The sequence below is a fragment of the Phaenicophaeus curvirostris genome, chromosome 1 (genome assembly GCF_032191515.1).
Source record: "Phaenicophaeus curvirostris isolate KB17595 chromosome 1, BPBGC_Pcur_1.0, whole genome shotgun sequence".
Classification (NCBI taxonomy): domain Eukaryota; kingdom Metazoa; phylum Chordata; class Aves; order Cuculiformes; family Cuculidae; genus Phaenicophaeus; species Phaenicophaeus curvirostris.
The window spans coordinates 99,598,741-99,612,637 of NC_091392.1; the positions used below are offsets into that span (position 1 = coordinate 99,598,741).

Here is a 13,897-nt window from a genome sequence, read left to right on the forward strand (position 1 = left end):
GAAATTTTTTCTATTATCAAATTTAAACCTCCCCTGGTGCATATACTTTTTTTTTAAAAAAAAACCCCAAACAACTAGAGCTGACAAATATCAGTTTTAAATGAAATTGGGAAATAGTGAAGCCTAATGGACAGCTTGACACCATGCATGGACAAAAACTAACTATGAAATGCATCTGCTGTAAATGTGTTAAAACTAATTAGTGTTTACTGTATTACCTCTGAATATAATAAGGAGGGTGCATTATCTTTTCATTAATGCAAAGCTAATTTTAGCTGTCAAAATGTTGGAGTCTAAGACCTATAAAAGAATGAGTGGATGATTTCCCTGAGTGAAATCTGAAGGGATGCTTTCATTTGTTTCTGTTCCATTACTTCTGAAAAATTGTTTTGAAGCAAATAAAAAATTCATATAAGTGCTGATCTTCAGATTGGGTCCTAGACATTCTAAAAGCTTTCTTAAGAAAGCTCCTTTTTTGTTATTTTTAAAATATAACTAAATAGGGGTGATTTTTTTCAGTGTTAAAATGCCTGTGTAAAGGTAGTCCAAGCAAGCATTTTCAAAATTCAAGTCACATTATGTAAAATCCATAAGGTTGTGACAGACTTATTTAAAATTTAAAAAAAACATATTTCATATACTATTTTCAGGGCTGTAACCATATTGGCTGTTCCCAGATGTTTATCACAGAGGAGAGGAATCCTAAGCTTAGGTAAACTTTATTAGTTTTAATTTCTACTACTGAAGCAATCATTTGAAGGTAAATAATTCAATTTAGAATTGTTTAGAGATGAAATGTGCAAGAAAAATCCTCTCTAGTTTTTCCAGTCAATAAAGTGCATATTCAGTTTATTAGGCCCTCAGTAACAAATTCACCCTTTAGCTATGCATGATAAATTACAGAGAAATTCCACTGGAAGTAGTAGACGTACCTGCCAACATGTTTTTAATAACAAAGGAAATGTCCTATTACAGAATTCATGAGAGAATGGCTATTAAGTTATTAAAACTGCAGCACTCCTTGCCACAGGATGATGAAGCAGTCAACAGTAAAACCAGATTGCAAACGAGTGGTGGTAAATTTGAGATCCAACACTGTTATTGAACATGATGACTCTATGTGGAACTTCTGTCTCAGGAACATTTGAGCCAATTTGAGTAGGACTGCCTTGATGGGACCATGTTTAGAGGCTGTCACAAAGGTCTGACCCAGTGCCACCAGTTTTATATGTCTCACTGAATGGAACCATGTAGCAACATGGAAGACCTTATTTCTGTTGGTTTACAGTTGTCAAATGTAAAGGACTTAACAGGAACAATGTTTTGTTCAGTGTCTTGAGATCCTTGTATTCAAACTAGAAAGCATTTGCCAGATGGTTAATTGACTCAGAGAATGCTTCTAAGCCCTGGAGGACCAGGATGAAAAGTTTTCATTTCTCTTGTTGATTTGTTCTACAACAAACAAATGCTGCAGCTCTGGATGGTGAAAGACTGAATCCAGTAGCATTGTCTTAATTATGGAAATGAAAAGCATAGTTACAGTTGAGAACAGAAAAGTTTCCCCTACAAGTTGTAATCACCTACCTGTCACAAAAGCAGCAGCTTCCCTTTTAGTGACGCTTTCTGTGCTGTGGTTAGGCAGATGCCTCAATCATTTCCATCCATCAGCATCATCATTTGTTTCACTTGCTTTAAGGTTTGCCTTTTTACAGTTGAGAGAAAATGAGTGCTCTGCTGTACAAGAGCTCATACCACATGGATGTATAAAAGCTGTCACTTAACACAAGTCATTTTGTGTGTGCATCTCAAGAGTGAATAACTGAATAAGAGATACAAGTCAGCAAGTTAGCCCAGTCCTTCACAGTAAGAAAAGGCTCCAGTCAGCTTGATTTCCTTGTGTTTTCTTCTGTATGCTTTAGGTTTTTACAGTTAGATCCTAAGATAATCTCTCAAAGATGGAGACTTCCCTGTTTTCCACAGAATTGCGATTTTCCCTTCTGTAGGATAAACTGCTAAACTTTGCCACTGGTTCTTTCTACCGCTAAAATGTATAAGATAACGTGAGAAAGAACTCCACCTTTCCTATGCATCCCGTGTACCTTTGGTCAGCCTGTTATTGCAATTGGAAAAATCCTCTGGAACTACTACAGTGGAAGGACAGGGGAAAGCTGGAAAGGCTAAAAATCAGGTATCACTCTGGGAACTGAAATCCCACTCTAGTGCTCAGGGATCTAAAAAGTCTCAAAAAAGAGAAACGTTTCAAACAGGGATGGGGATTTTGCATGTGCTGTTTGAATTGTGTTTATCATACCCGTAACCACTGACATTGTCTGGTACTGCAGTTTAGTGCAAACGCAGGCTGAAATCATAGCTTGCTGTCATCAAAGAGGGCTGTGCTGGCCCATTTGCTATTCAGACTGCGGTGCGGTTTTTCATAATTGTGCTGTTTTCAAAGGGTTTGATGCCACACTCCTTAACTAATTTCAAGTCATTATATATGACTCTAGGACAGCTGATTACAGGAAGATATCCATGCTAAGTAAAGGATAAAACAGTTGCTTGTGGAAATATTTCCAGGGATGCAAGTTTACAAGGTGCATTTGATGAAAGGCAGATGCAAACTATTAATTTCCTACAAATGAGGACTTCAATTGCCTGGCATAACTTCAGGGTCTGAAGAACTTTAGTTAAAATGTTACAACTAGTCTAGCTAAGCAGCACTGAAACAATTTTCAAAACCAATTTTTCCCAGGCCTTCATTTTGCCTATTTATGCTGAAAGCTCTTTACCAAAAGGGCTTTTGGTAAAGAGCTATTTACAACTGTATGTTTGTTCAGTAGAAGATGGGTTTCTAGATTCAACTACAATAACACAGTTATGAACAAATAACCACTCTAGGATAATTCTATGTGATGTTAGTGGATTGACCTTCACATTCATGCTTTTGTTCCTCAGATACAGTCATGGCCTTTGCAGTGCAGCAATTAACTAAGCTGCTGGTTACAATCATTGAGTTACAGAGGCATGCTGGGTGTCCAATCCTATATACAACATATAGCTGTAGCCACCAAGTAACACAACTGTTTTATCATTTGAATCATAGAGAAACCACCGGATCATTGAGTCCAACCGTTCCTATCAAACACTAAACCATGCCCCTTAGCACCTCGTCCACCCGTGCCTTAAACACCTCCAGGGATGGTGAATCAACCACCTCCCTGGGCAGCCTGTTCCAGTGCCCAATGACCCTTTCCGTGAAAAACCTTTTTCCAATGTCCAGCCCAAACCTTCCCTAGAGGAGCCTGAAGTCATTCAAGGTGTCCTATCACCAGTCACTTGAGAGAAGAGTCCAGCTCTCTCCTCTCCACAACCTCCTTTCAGGTAGTTGTAGAAAGCAATAAGGTCTCCCCTCAGCCTCCTCTTCTCCAGGCTAAACAACCCAAGCTCCTTCAGCCGCTCCTCACAAGACCTGTTCTCCAGCCCCCTCACTAGCTTTGTTGCTCTTCTCTAGACTCGTTCCAGAGCCTCAACATCCTTCGTGTGGTGAGGGGCCCAGAACTGAACACAGTACTCGAGGAGCGGTCTCACCAGTGCCGAAAAATCAGTGTTTGGAAACACTGATTGCAGGTATCAAGCATTGGGGCTTTTGTTGTATGTCTGAAAAGCACCAACGGAAGAAGACAAGAACAAAGTCAAGGAACATCGGCATCTCAATGCTTGGGAGTAAGAACAGAACTGTCAAGTCTTGCCCTTTCTTATGGGTCAGTTCAAAATCTATGTTTCTGAGCAGTATCTTGGCATCTAGCTGTTAACATTGTTGCCAGATGGTAAGTTTCTGTTATTTTAAGTACCTACCTGAATCCACACCAGGTTTCTCAGTTGCTTCCTTATTTTATGTAGTGGATCAGTGAAACAGCTGCTAGTTACTAAACTCTAGAAATACTTTTATAGAGACAGTGACTTGAATGACTGAAGACATGAAGTTCAAATATGGGTTTAGTGTCTCCTCCTATCCAAATGTAGCATTTTTGTATTTTTCAGTTGTCTATGTAAGGTAGAGTAACAAAATGTAAACTGCTTAGTGATGCAACTTGTCATAATAATATTAATTCTGTTTTAAGTAGGCAATTCTGATATTTTTTTTCCATCCTGCTGCTGGTGTGTTAGATATAGATAAACAGATAATGTGTCTGTATGTGCAGCTCAGCAGTATATGTATTTGTAATTCTAATACAGGTCTTTGTCTAAAGTGAAGGAAATACTATACACTTTTCTAACTAACATCACACAACTGGCCATTTCTTTGTCTGGTCAGGTAAATAGCAAGTACCTTTTTGCTCTTAATGACTACAGAATTAAATCTGCATTTCCAGATTGGTGCATGGACAGACAGAAATCTGAAACTATCTGAAATTTTCCATTCCAAAGCCCTTTTTTTTCAAGGCTGTTTTCTCTACTGTTCTCTACTCTTTAAGCTAGCCTTAACCAACTGGTTGATGTTTTCAGTCTGCTTTGAGTTATTTTTTTTTTTTTAAGAGTAGCAAAAGTATGAAAACAATATTTTCAAGAAAAACATGTTAGAAAATTTTCCAGGAGCCATTTTTTTCTAGAGGCAGACATAAAAATTTAAGTCATTTTACCAATGAAAAATGTCAATGAATATTTTTCTCTACTGAGAAATTCTAGCAGCCTTTTATGATCTTGACATTTGACATGTGATAACCTTGTTGGTAAAACACATGGCCTTGGCATCTTTGTGAAAGCTCAACTGAATTAGTTACTGAAAAAAAAAAATCACAATGTTTACAGGCTTAGTACAGACAGTTTTTTTGACAACTAAACTCTGCAAAGAATACCAGTGTTACGTTCCCTTTTTCTCATAGGAAAAATGTGAGGCAGTGTATTTTTATCCCATTTTCAGGCTGTCGGCAGTCTCTTACGTGCTCCTTCATCTCTAGCATGTAAGCAGTATGACTCTGAAGTATCCTGCTTTGTCAAACTAATTATTAGCAAATTAATATTTGCAAGCTGCTCTAGGTTAGAGCCATGTCAAGAAATCCTGTATTTAGAATAAGTACTATTTTAAATAGGTTGCCTTGCATTTTTCCTCTGTACAGACACTGATCTGTCTTCCCATGGACCTGAAAGATCCCAGGGGAGAAATTTCTAGTGATAGGCTCAATTAAAAACAAACACACTCTTTCAGGACAACACTTATATACAGGCTTTGATTTTTAAGGGTTATAGCCCTTGGATGTCATGAGATGGGCCTTATAACAACAGAGACCTTTTTAAAAACACTGTAGCAAGGACTCTCAAAGCATGCATCTCATGAAAATTGCTACTTACCAAAGTAAACAAAGTAAGGTTTACAATTTTTTCTTGAACAGACTATGCTACCTGTTCCCTTGCACTGGGGAGATTGCAAAAGATATTTGCATATATTGACTTACTCTATGAATATAAACCTTTTTTTTTCTTTTTCTTTGCTATGTTTTTGGTAAACCAGTGTACCTCCTGGTGTTACTCACTCTTGCTAAGGGAAAAAGTTTCATGCACCCCTTGTGTATAGAGGGAAATGAAACTCTCCAGTTTTCTAAATTTTCCAGCTATGGTTGATGGGATTCATTTCACCTGCTTTTAGGTGTCTTCCTGAGGTAAAGGTAATGTGATGCTTTTATCTGTTCTAGACAGGCACCCTTTGGCACCTTAGGCACTCTGTATGGGCAAAGGAGTGAAGTATATATTTGGATGAGATCATGCTGACCTATTTAGACCAGACAACTTGCACCTTATGAGGAACTGTTTCTCTCCATTACTGCAAAAGGAAGCCTGGAGTGATTGGTTCAGGGGCGGTTATCTATCTTTGGTCAGATTAATCCTACCCTAAATTTGTAGGTACTGAGTGTTTAATTTTTGAATGAGAAAAATAAGGGTGGTATGACAATTTTCTGCTGGGAAACCTGTGTTATTGAGATAGCCAGCAGGAATAGATTCCAATATAGCATTGTCCTGCTGTTTAGTATCCCAAGAATCCAGCATCAGAGGCATTTTAGAAAAGGAAAGAGATGTCTCTTCTCTGAAGTAAATTGCAATGCAACAGAAAAAAGTCTTTATTACTCTATCTTAGGTCTTGAATAAAATCCCCAATTAGAGGGTTTTATCTGCTGAGCCTTTCTATAGGGAATCTGCTGAGCTTTGCTGTACCAACCTTAACTGCAATAACAAAGGATGTTTCAAATAAACATGCTTAAGTGATGACAACACTGTATTCAAAACACAACACAAACTTATGGACATTAGGAAAAAATTTCTCACAGAAAGGGTCATTGGGCACTGGAACAGGCTGCCCAGGGAGGTGGTTGAGTCACCTTCCCTGGAGGTGTTTAAGGCACGGGTGGATGAGGTGCTAAGGGGCATGGTTTAGTGTTTGATAGGAATGGTTGGACTCGATGATCCGGTGGGTCTCTTCCAACCTGGTGATTCTATGATTCTATGATTATGAAACAAATAATATTTACCATTTTAGAAACAGATTTAAGAAGTCTGAACAATTTTTATCCCAATTATTATAAATGTATGTATTTTACTAAAATAGCAGTAACTTGCCTTCCTTCCACTCAAGTGTAACTGACCCTAACCCTATTCATTTGCAGCTGAAATTGTCCTCCCTAGAGTACATTGACTTCAGTAGAATTCAACTTTCATGATTTCAGCTGATAGAGTCTACTGCAGCTGTAACCTAAAGAAGTAACGTATTTCTTGCAATACATGATAAAAGAAGCACTTGGCAAAGGTCAGCTTTTCAGATGCCTTGTGGAAATGTCATTAAGTACAATCTTCTGATAGGTTCTCCTCTTCTGCCTCAGCCTCCATACCAATTGTCTGGAATTTCTGATTGAAGTGCAGCATCTCAGTGGCTTTGTTAACTTCAACTTAGAAGGTTATAGTATAATTAAAATAACCTCAAAGTCAAATTTAACAGGTAGGAATTTTGATAAAACTTTTTGAAAGAACTCTATTGTATGAAAGTAAAACAATTTTTAAATTATCAGTCCTTCTGAATGTAGCTTCTCAGATTTGAGTGAATGTCAGGGGAAGTCCTAAATATTTGAACAAAACCTCTTCTTCAGCCTATTTTATATTAATGGGAGCAAATACTATGCCAAAATGAAACCCTTCTGCAAGCAAGGCCTATCTGCTTTTCAGTTTTCAATTTCTAAATCCTAACTTTTGTCTATTGTGATGACTTCTTGTTAAATTGGCAAAAGATTAGGCCAGTGCACATGTCATGAACAGTGCAGGTACAGAGATCAGAGAAGAGAACAGGTGGCTAAAAATTTGCAGTGGTGTCTGGTTGTGTGCTGAGGAAATCATGTATCTACCAGCATTGTTGCTGTTTACAGACTCCAGAAATCATTTTAGTTGAGTTATCTACACATAAGGAAACACTAATATTTATTTGATGACTTTCTGTATGAACATCTATGTAGCTAGCATTCAGTTGAGACTACTATAAAGCAAAGATGGCCAGCAGGCACGTAACAGTGGCCAAATACAAGATCAGTTTAAAAAAAAAATCCCTCTGAACATTAGATATGAATTGGTTGCACAGCAAGAAAACAAGCTTATGTCTCTGTCTTGCTGGAGGTGCAGGGAAGCAAAGTATTTCATGACTTTGTGGTTTCAGATCATACTTGTTCTCTTTACATGGGCAACAACATGTGAGCTTGATACGTTTGCCCTTCAAATCTGCATTATAGGGCACTTTGGAAATGATGAAGGTACCAGAGAGTCATCTTTCATATTTTAGAAGGTTCTGTGAACCCAAATGATTTTCTGGCTTCATAAGCATTCAGGATGCATTATTCTGTATCTCAGCCTTACAGAGAACTCCGCAAACTGTGTGACACCATGAAGGTTCTCTGGATCAAGGTGGCTGCCAGGAGACTGACCAGTAATGAACACACCAGGTCTGAAGAAAGGTTTGAGTTATGTGAAGCCATGAGGGGGTTAAAATCCATGGCACGCAATCAGCTGAGGTACAGATAAACTCATATAATGTAATTTTGTTGGTCAGCACCAGCCTGCATGATGCTTTAACCACTATATGGCAAACTAAACTAGTCAGTTGTGTTACATTGAGCTGAGAAACTCCCCTCTGCAAGATGCAAAACTAAAAGTAAAACCAAAGACAATTTGGACAACTTAGTGCCTGACGTGTCCCAGTGAAGACGTTATTTAGCATGTGTTCTGATCAACCACCCTTAGCCTAAGTGATACTGAGTACCTTGTAAGTTCACAAAGAAAAAAAAGTTTGGATTACATTAAAAGAAAAATAGATGGTCAACATTAAAGTGGATTACAAAAGAGGAAGTGGCATAACATACATATAAGCCTACCTAATGTTGAAAGTTGTGCGTGCTTATTGTATGGGAGAAAAGATGCAAGAATAGCTTGTCCTTGTGGAATACTGCCGCCCAAGGACAGAGATTTCACAAGCTAACTGCCGTCCCCTGAACTAGCTTCAGATCTGACCTTACTGAGGTACAAGCAATATATGAATAGTCTACAAATATGCTGGTAGTTTAAATGATAAATGCTGATAAGTACTTTTCTTCCTTGTGCCTGAGCTTTACTCAAAGTCTTCCATTAAAATGTATAATTAAGTATCTAGACAGTTGCATTTTGATTTGCATTTATTGCCAAAACAATATATCTTTCAGATAAGCTTTCCATGCATTACTTTTAATAATAATGTTTTAAAGTAAAAGACTGCTTCCATCAGAATAATGAAGCAAGACAGCCAAGAAAATAGCTATGTGCTTGAGCACAGAAATTCATTAAAGTAAGAAAAATCCATGAAACAGTGATGATAATGAAAAAAGGACTGAGCCTCAAAGTCAACAATACTGAAAACAGAGACTGCATTTTGGGAGGGGCTGTGTCCTCTTTTCAGAGATGTGTTTCTCTTTTAAAATTCTGAGAAATCCAAGAAAATTTTGGCAACTCAATTACTTTTGCATTTTACTAGCACTAAAACTGGGTCTGATAGTGCTATAAGGAATAACCTTTTATTTTACTTACATAGCTACTGGTATTAATGATTTCCTTTCTTCTGATACTAAACCCAATACAATTATTTAATAAAAACAAACACCACCACTCGAAGAAGATAATTTAATATAATCAAGATACTTGGCTTTCTAATTTCCCTCCAGCTCTCTAATTAAGTTGCAGATAATGTATATGTTACCTATATTTATCTAAGAAATAAGTTGTCATTATAAAGCCTTTTTTAAAAAGAAATATTTGAAAAGGTGCTGTTTTCCTCATTAATACATTTTTACCTTCACCGTTATAAAAAATACTCATATAGTGAGTGCTAATGAGGCACACACTTGCCTCTCAATTGCATTCCCTTTTCCTCCTTTGCTTATGTTATTCCTTTCTTCAGCAAACCAGCCCAATATTAAACAAAAAGTGGTAGTAACATAACAGTAGTACTGTCTGACACTTCTATGAATCCCTGCCTGTCTGCTAAGCTGTGCTGCTGCTCTTGTCAGGAATACAGAGAGGGCTTACAGCAGAAGCTGACACTCTGCATACATCCAGACAGAGATAAGTTTTATAATTCTGATAGGTGGCTCCATTGACTCCTGTGGTTCTGCAAAGACAAAAAGGTTCTGCCTGGGATATTGCAACCCTTTGCTGTTGGAGCACAGATGGTAGAGTGCTTCATATGACACAAACTGTTATAAAATGTTCAATGAACTAACGTGTGCTGTCAGGACCTGTTTTCTTTAAGCTGCCAGTCTGCCATTGTATTTTGGAAACTAGCATACAGCCAGCAAACCCATTTCCATCAAAAAAAGAAAAAAACCCTGTTTATACTTCCCTTCCATTTTCTCCCACAAGGTAATTTCTCTCTATAATGTCACCTCAGGTATTATAGCAGAATTAATGAATAGCCAAAATTACAGTAGAGAAAAGACGCAGACTTTTAAAATGGCAAGAGATGGGCAATAAGAAGCTTTCAAATCTGCTGAACTTCTCAGATACAGTGTAAAACTCCTGCTTTTCCGTATTACAGGCACGGCTCTGCTGAGAAGCACAGAATCCCTACCTGCACTTGGTTCAGCCACTGCTAACTTTCATAGCTGAATCCAGTATAGATCAGAGCATGCACTTCATGCAGTCTAGCACACAACTCACAGGCTGTTAGAGACAAAGAGCATCATCTGCCCTGCTGTTTCTCTGAAGACTTGACAGTTATTCTGCCTTGCTATGTGAGTCTTGCTACAGGTATACAATGCATTTCTCCTGAGTTACCACGCATCCTTTAGTCCCCTTTTTAAAAGCTAAATTAGACAGTATTGGGATGACTTCACAGATCAGAAGAGCTCCCATTCAGCACATACTTCCAGCATCTGGTTCACTCACCCTCTAAGCTGGCAGCTGGAGGAATTCCTGGCCAAGGTAAAATGCAAATTAGAAGTACAAGTTAGGGTCTGTCTTTCTGTACCTGTTCTTCAAGGCAGCAGATAAGGCTTGTAAATGCTGAAGCTGTATTCTGACCTATTTTTTTTTCTGAAATCTGTTTCTTTAAGATTACCATGAATCAATTAGATTATTTTGGTCAGTTTTATGGTTAACCAGTGACTCTTTTTAATTGTACTGTTATTTCAAGCAGGAATCTTGGGTTTGCATCTCTCAGCATAAGTAAGAATTTTAAAGAGCACCTTGCTGGATCTTGCATACATCAAGCATGTGGACACAATCCTGAAATCCTAGGACTCTGAACTTGTGCAGACACAAGCAAGGGTAAGGAGTGCTGAACATGTGAAAACATCAGCCTGGAGAGTCTGTTTATTTCTCTAGCAAAAAAAAAAGAATATATGAAATACTACAGGAAGAATGTCTTTGAATGTTGAACAGTGGTGCATTTCTCTAATCCCATGTGCAATTTTCAGGTTGCTTATAAGCAATCATACTTCATCTGCATTTGCTCAGGCAATTGACTGCTGGAGGTTTTAATTTGCTTCTTGTTACTTTATTATCCAGATGTCTCAATTTAAATGATATAAGTCCCGATACAAGTTTTATGCTTCTGTTTTTAAGTATTTTTTGTATTCAAGCCAGTTGTAAGTGCTTTATGAAATGTTATCATTAAGCTGTTGTATTTGGATCACTATGGGAAACAAGGATTTGGGGATTTCATCTTTGTGGTTATTAAAAAACTACACTTACATGTTATGGGAAAAGTCACTTTGCAAAACTGCACATGGCAAAGCCAGAAATAAAATCAAGCATATAGCAGCATGAAATAGCCACAGGCCAACATAAAAGCAAGAAAAGCCTTCTCAGAAAAGATCTTTTTGATGAGCTAACCTCAAAATATTTTAGGTTCAGCTAGGCACAGGGAAATTTGGTTGGGCAAAGTAATGAGTGCTGCTGTTCTTTTAATCTTCAGAACGTCTTACAAAGGTTAAGTCTTTAAAATATATCTGTGAAATGAAGCGTTATATTGCTACCATTGTTTTTTTCCCCTCAGCTGAAGTCAATGTTGAGTGTTTAAACGTCCAAGGCTGCAGAGAAGGTCAGTCAGATCTAGAACTGCAGATTAAGTTTCTCCTGCAGTGCCTGAACTTTATAAACTGTGCTGGATGTTCTTTTATTAAGTTGTCCCTCTATCAGCCCCTGCCTTTCTTTTCTCAAACCAATTATCTTTTTGACATCTTTTCCCTGGCAGGTCTGCAGCTTTTCATTGCACTCTGTCTGCTAAGATTGCCTGATAAAGCCTGCTATAACCCTGTATGTCAACCCTCACGTGCCTAAGTTTGCCTCCTCTATTACTCTAGGCTTTTTACAGTGCAGGCTTCTCCCTCCTCCTGCACTACTATACAGAAAGGTCAGTCTTGCAAAGCTCAGCAAAACTCTCTATTCAATGTGCTTTGCAGAGCCCTTATGGAAGACCCACCTAAATTAATTAGATTGTTTTTAAATTAGGTATACTTCTCACAAATGCATGTGTAGAGTCCCCAAGTATGAGGGTAATAAACAACTCACCATTTCCAGTGTTTGGAAGAGCCTTGGAAAAGCTGCGTCTGTGCCAGGAAGCCTGGGGATTGGACTGGCAGTAGGAATTAAATCACCCTTAACAACACTGCATACTGGCAAAAACCTGCGAGAAAACAAAAAGTCATCAGTATAGACTCTGGGTGACAATGAAAGATCTCTACTTCAGGGGAAGGAAAAAAATCTTTCAGAAGGCCTCAACTGTAATTTTCAGGATCACTTCAGCTAACTGGGGATGATTCTTTAAAAGCTTATTGGCTAGTGTCAGGAAAACCCCACAGAATTTGCCTAAGAATATGTAATGTCTGAAATTCTTTATAACGGACTAATGACCAGCAAAAACCTTGCAGGATTTGACAGTCCAGAAATTGGCTCCACTTGAAGAATGCAAGAAATTGAAAAAACTGACCTGGACTTCTCTGAAGATAAATGGTCAGTAAAAGGAAAAGAAAGAGAAAGCCTGTGCTGTTTAGCAAAGCCATAGTTTTAGTGCATCTCATGCTATTAGCACTTCAGTGCATTTGTGAGGTGCTAATGGTCAACTCCTACTGACTGCACTGGCAGCCCAGGGCACTTGGCATTTTGCAGCATCACCTCATGCTGTTAAGCTTAGGACATAAATGTGCCAGAGTACATGGTTTTTGAACTGCAAGGCATTGATTCTGCCCCTGTACTCAGTACTGGTGAGGCCACACCTCGAATACCAAGTTCAGTTTTGGGCCCCTCACTACATGAAAGACATTGAGGTCCTGGAGGATGTCCAGAGAAGGGCAACAAGCTGGTGAAGGGGCTGGAGAACAAGTCTTATGAGGAGCAGCTGAGGGAACTGGGGTTGTTTAGCCTAGAAAAGAGGAGGCTGAGGAAAGACCTTAATATTGTCTACAACTGCCTCAAAGGAGGTTGTAGAGAGGTGAGTGTTGGTCTCTTCACCCAAGTGATAGGTGACAGGACAAGAGGGAATGGCCTCAAGTTGCACCAGGGGAGGTTGAGATTGGACAATAGGAAAAACTTCTTCAACAAAAGGCTTATTAGGCACTGGTACAGGCTGCCCAGGGAGGTGATTGAGTCATCATCCCTGGAGATATTTAAAAGACAGGTAGATGAAGTGCTCAGCTATATGATTCAGTAGTGGACAGGTACAGCTGTCCCCACTTAGCATCGTGGAGAGAGTGTCCTTTGAAAGGAAATGGGAGACCACTATTTGTACCTTGTTATCTAGCTTGGGGGGCTGCCAGGCATTCCTGCACAGGCAGGTTTGCAAGCTGCCTACAAACTTGCAAAGACTTTCTCTGGATGGGAAGGGAGGACAGATATGGGAGTCCTTGTCAATGATATAGTGATATGGATGTAGCTTTTTACCTCCCATCATTTTCAGCTTAATTAGAATGTAAGTACCCGGAACCTAGAGGTTCCGCACAGGAACCAAACAGAAATCTCCAAGGAGAATCCTGCATAGCCAGCAGATCAAGTTTATATGGAATTATGCTTTCTTTTAGCTTTCTAAGAACATGTGGGAAAAAAAAAAAGTAATGTTCAATCAGTAGCCGAGGCTGGTTTTAGAATAGTGACTCCTCTGAACTAAGAACGGAGAGGAAGACATTATTGAACTGCAGAAATAAGAACTTTTGGAACTACTGATAAGTAGTTGATGAAAAGGGTAATTTTTGTTAATGTAGGACATCCTCAGGCAAAGGGAAAAAAACCATGAAATTGCCTGAAATCCTGCAGACTGTTTTGAGTAATAAAAAAAAGCCAAGCTTTAAACCAATGAACAGGGTTGTTTTGTACGTATCAGGCCTTAATATTTCTACACATAAAC

At 38.6% G+C, this 13,897-nt stretch overlaps 1 protein-coding gene across 2 annotated transcripts in view; it reads right to left on the bottom strand.

Moving 5' to 3' along the window:
• The window catches only part of HTR1F (5-hydroxytryptamine receptor 1F), a 124,346-nt gene that overhangs the window by 59,947 nt on the left and 50,502 nt on the right, over positions 1 to 13,897 (bottom strand). For both annotated transcript variants that reach the window (XM_069870007.1, XM_069870014.1), the window contains exon 2: positions 12,070 to 12,184. The gene's annotated coding sequence lies outside the window, so the exon portion shown is untranslated. The remainder of the gene's footprint in view (positions 1 to 12,069; positions 12,185 to 13,897) is intronic.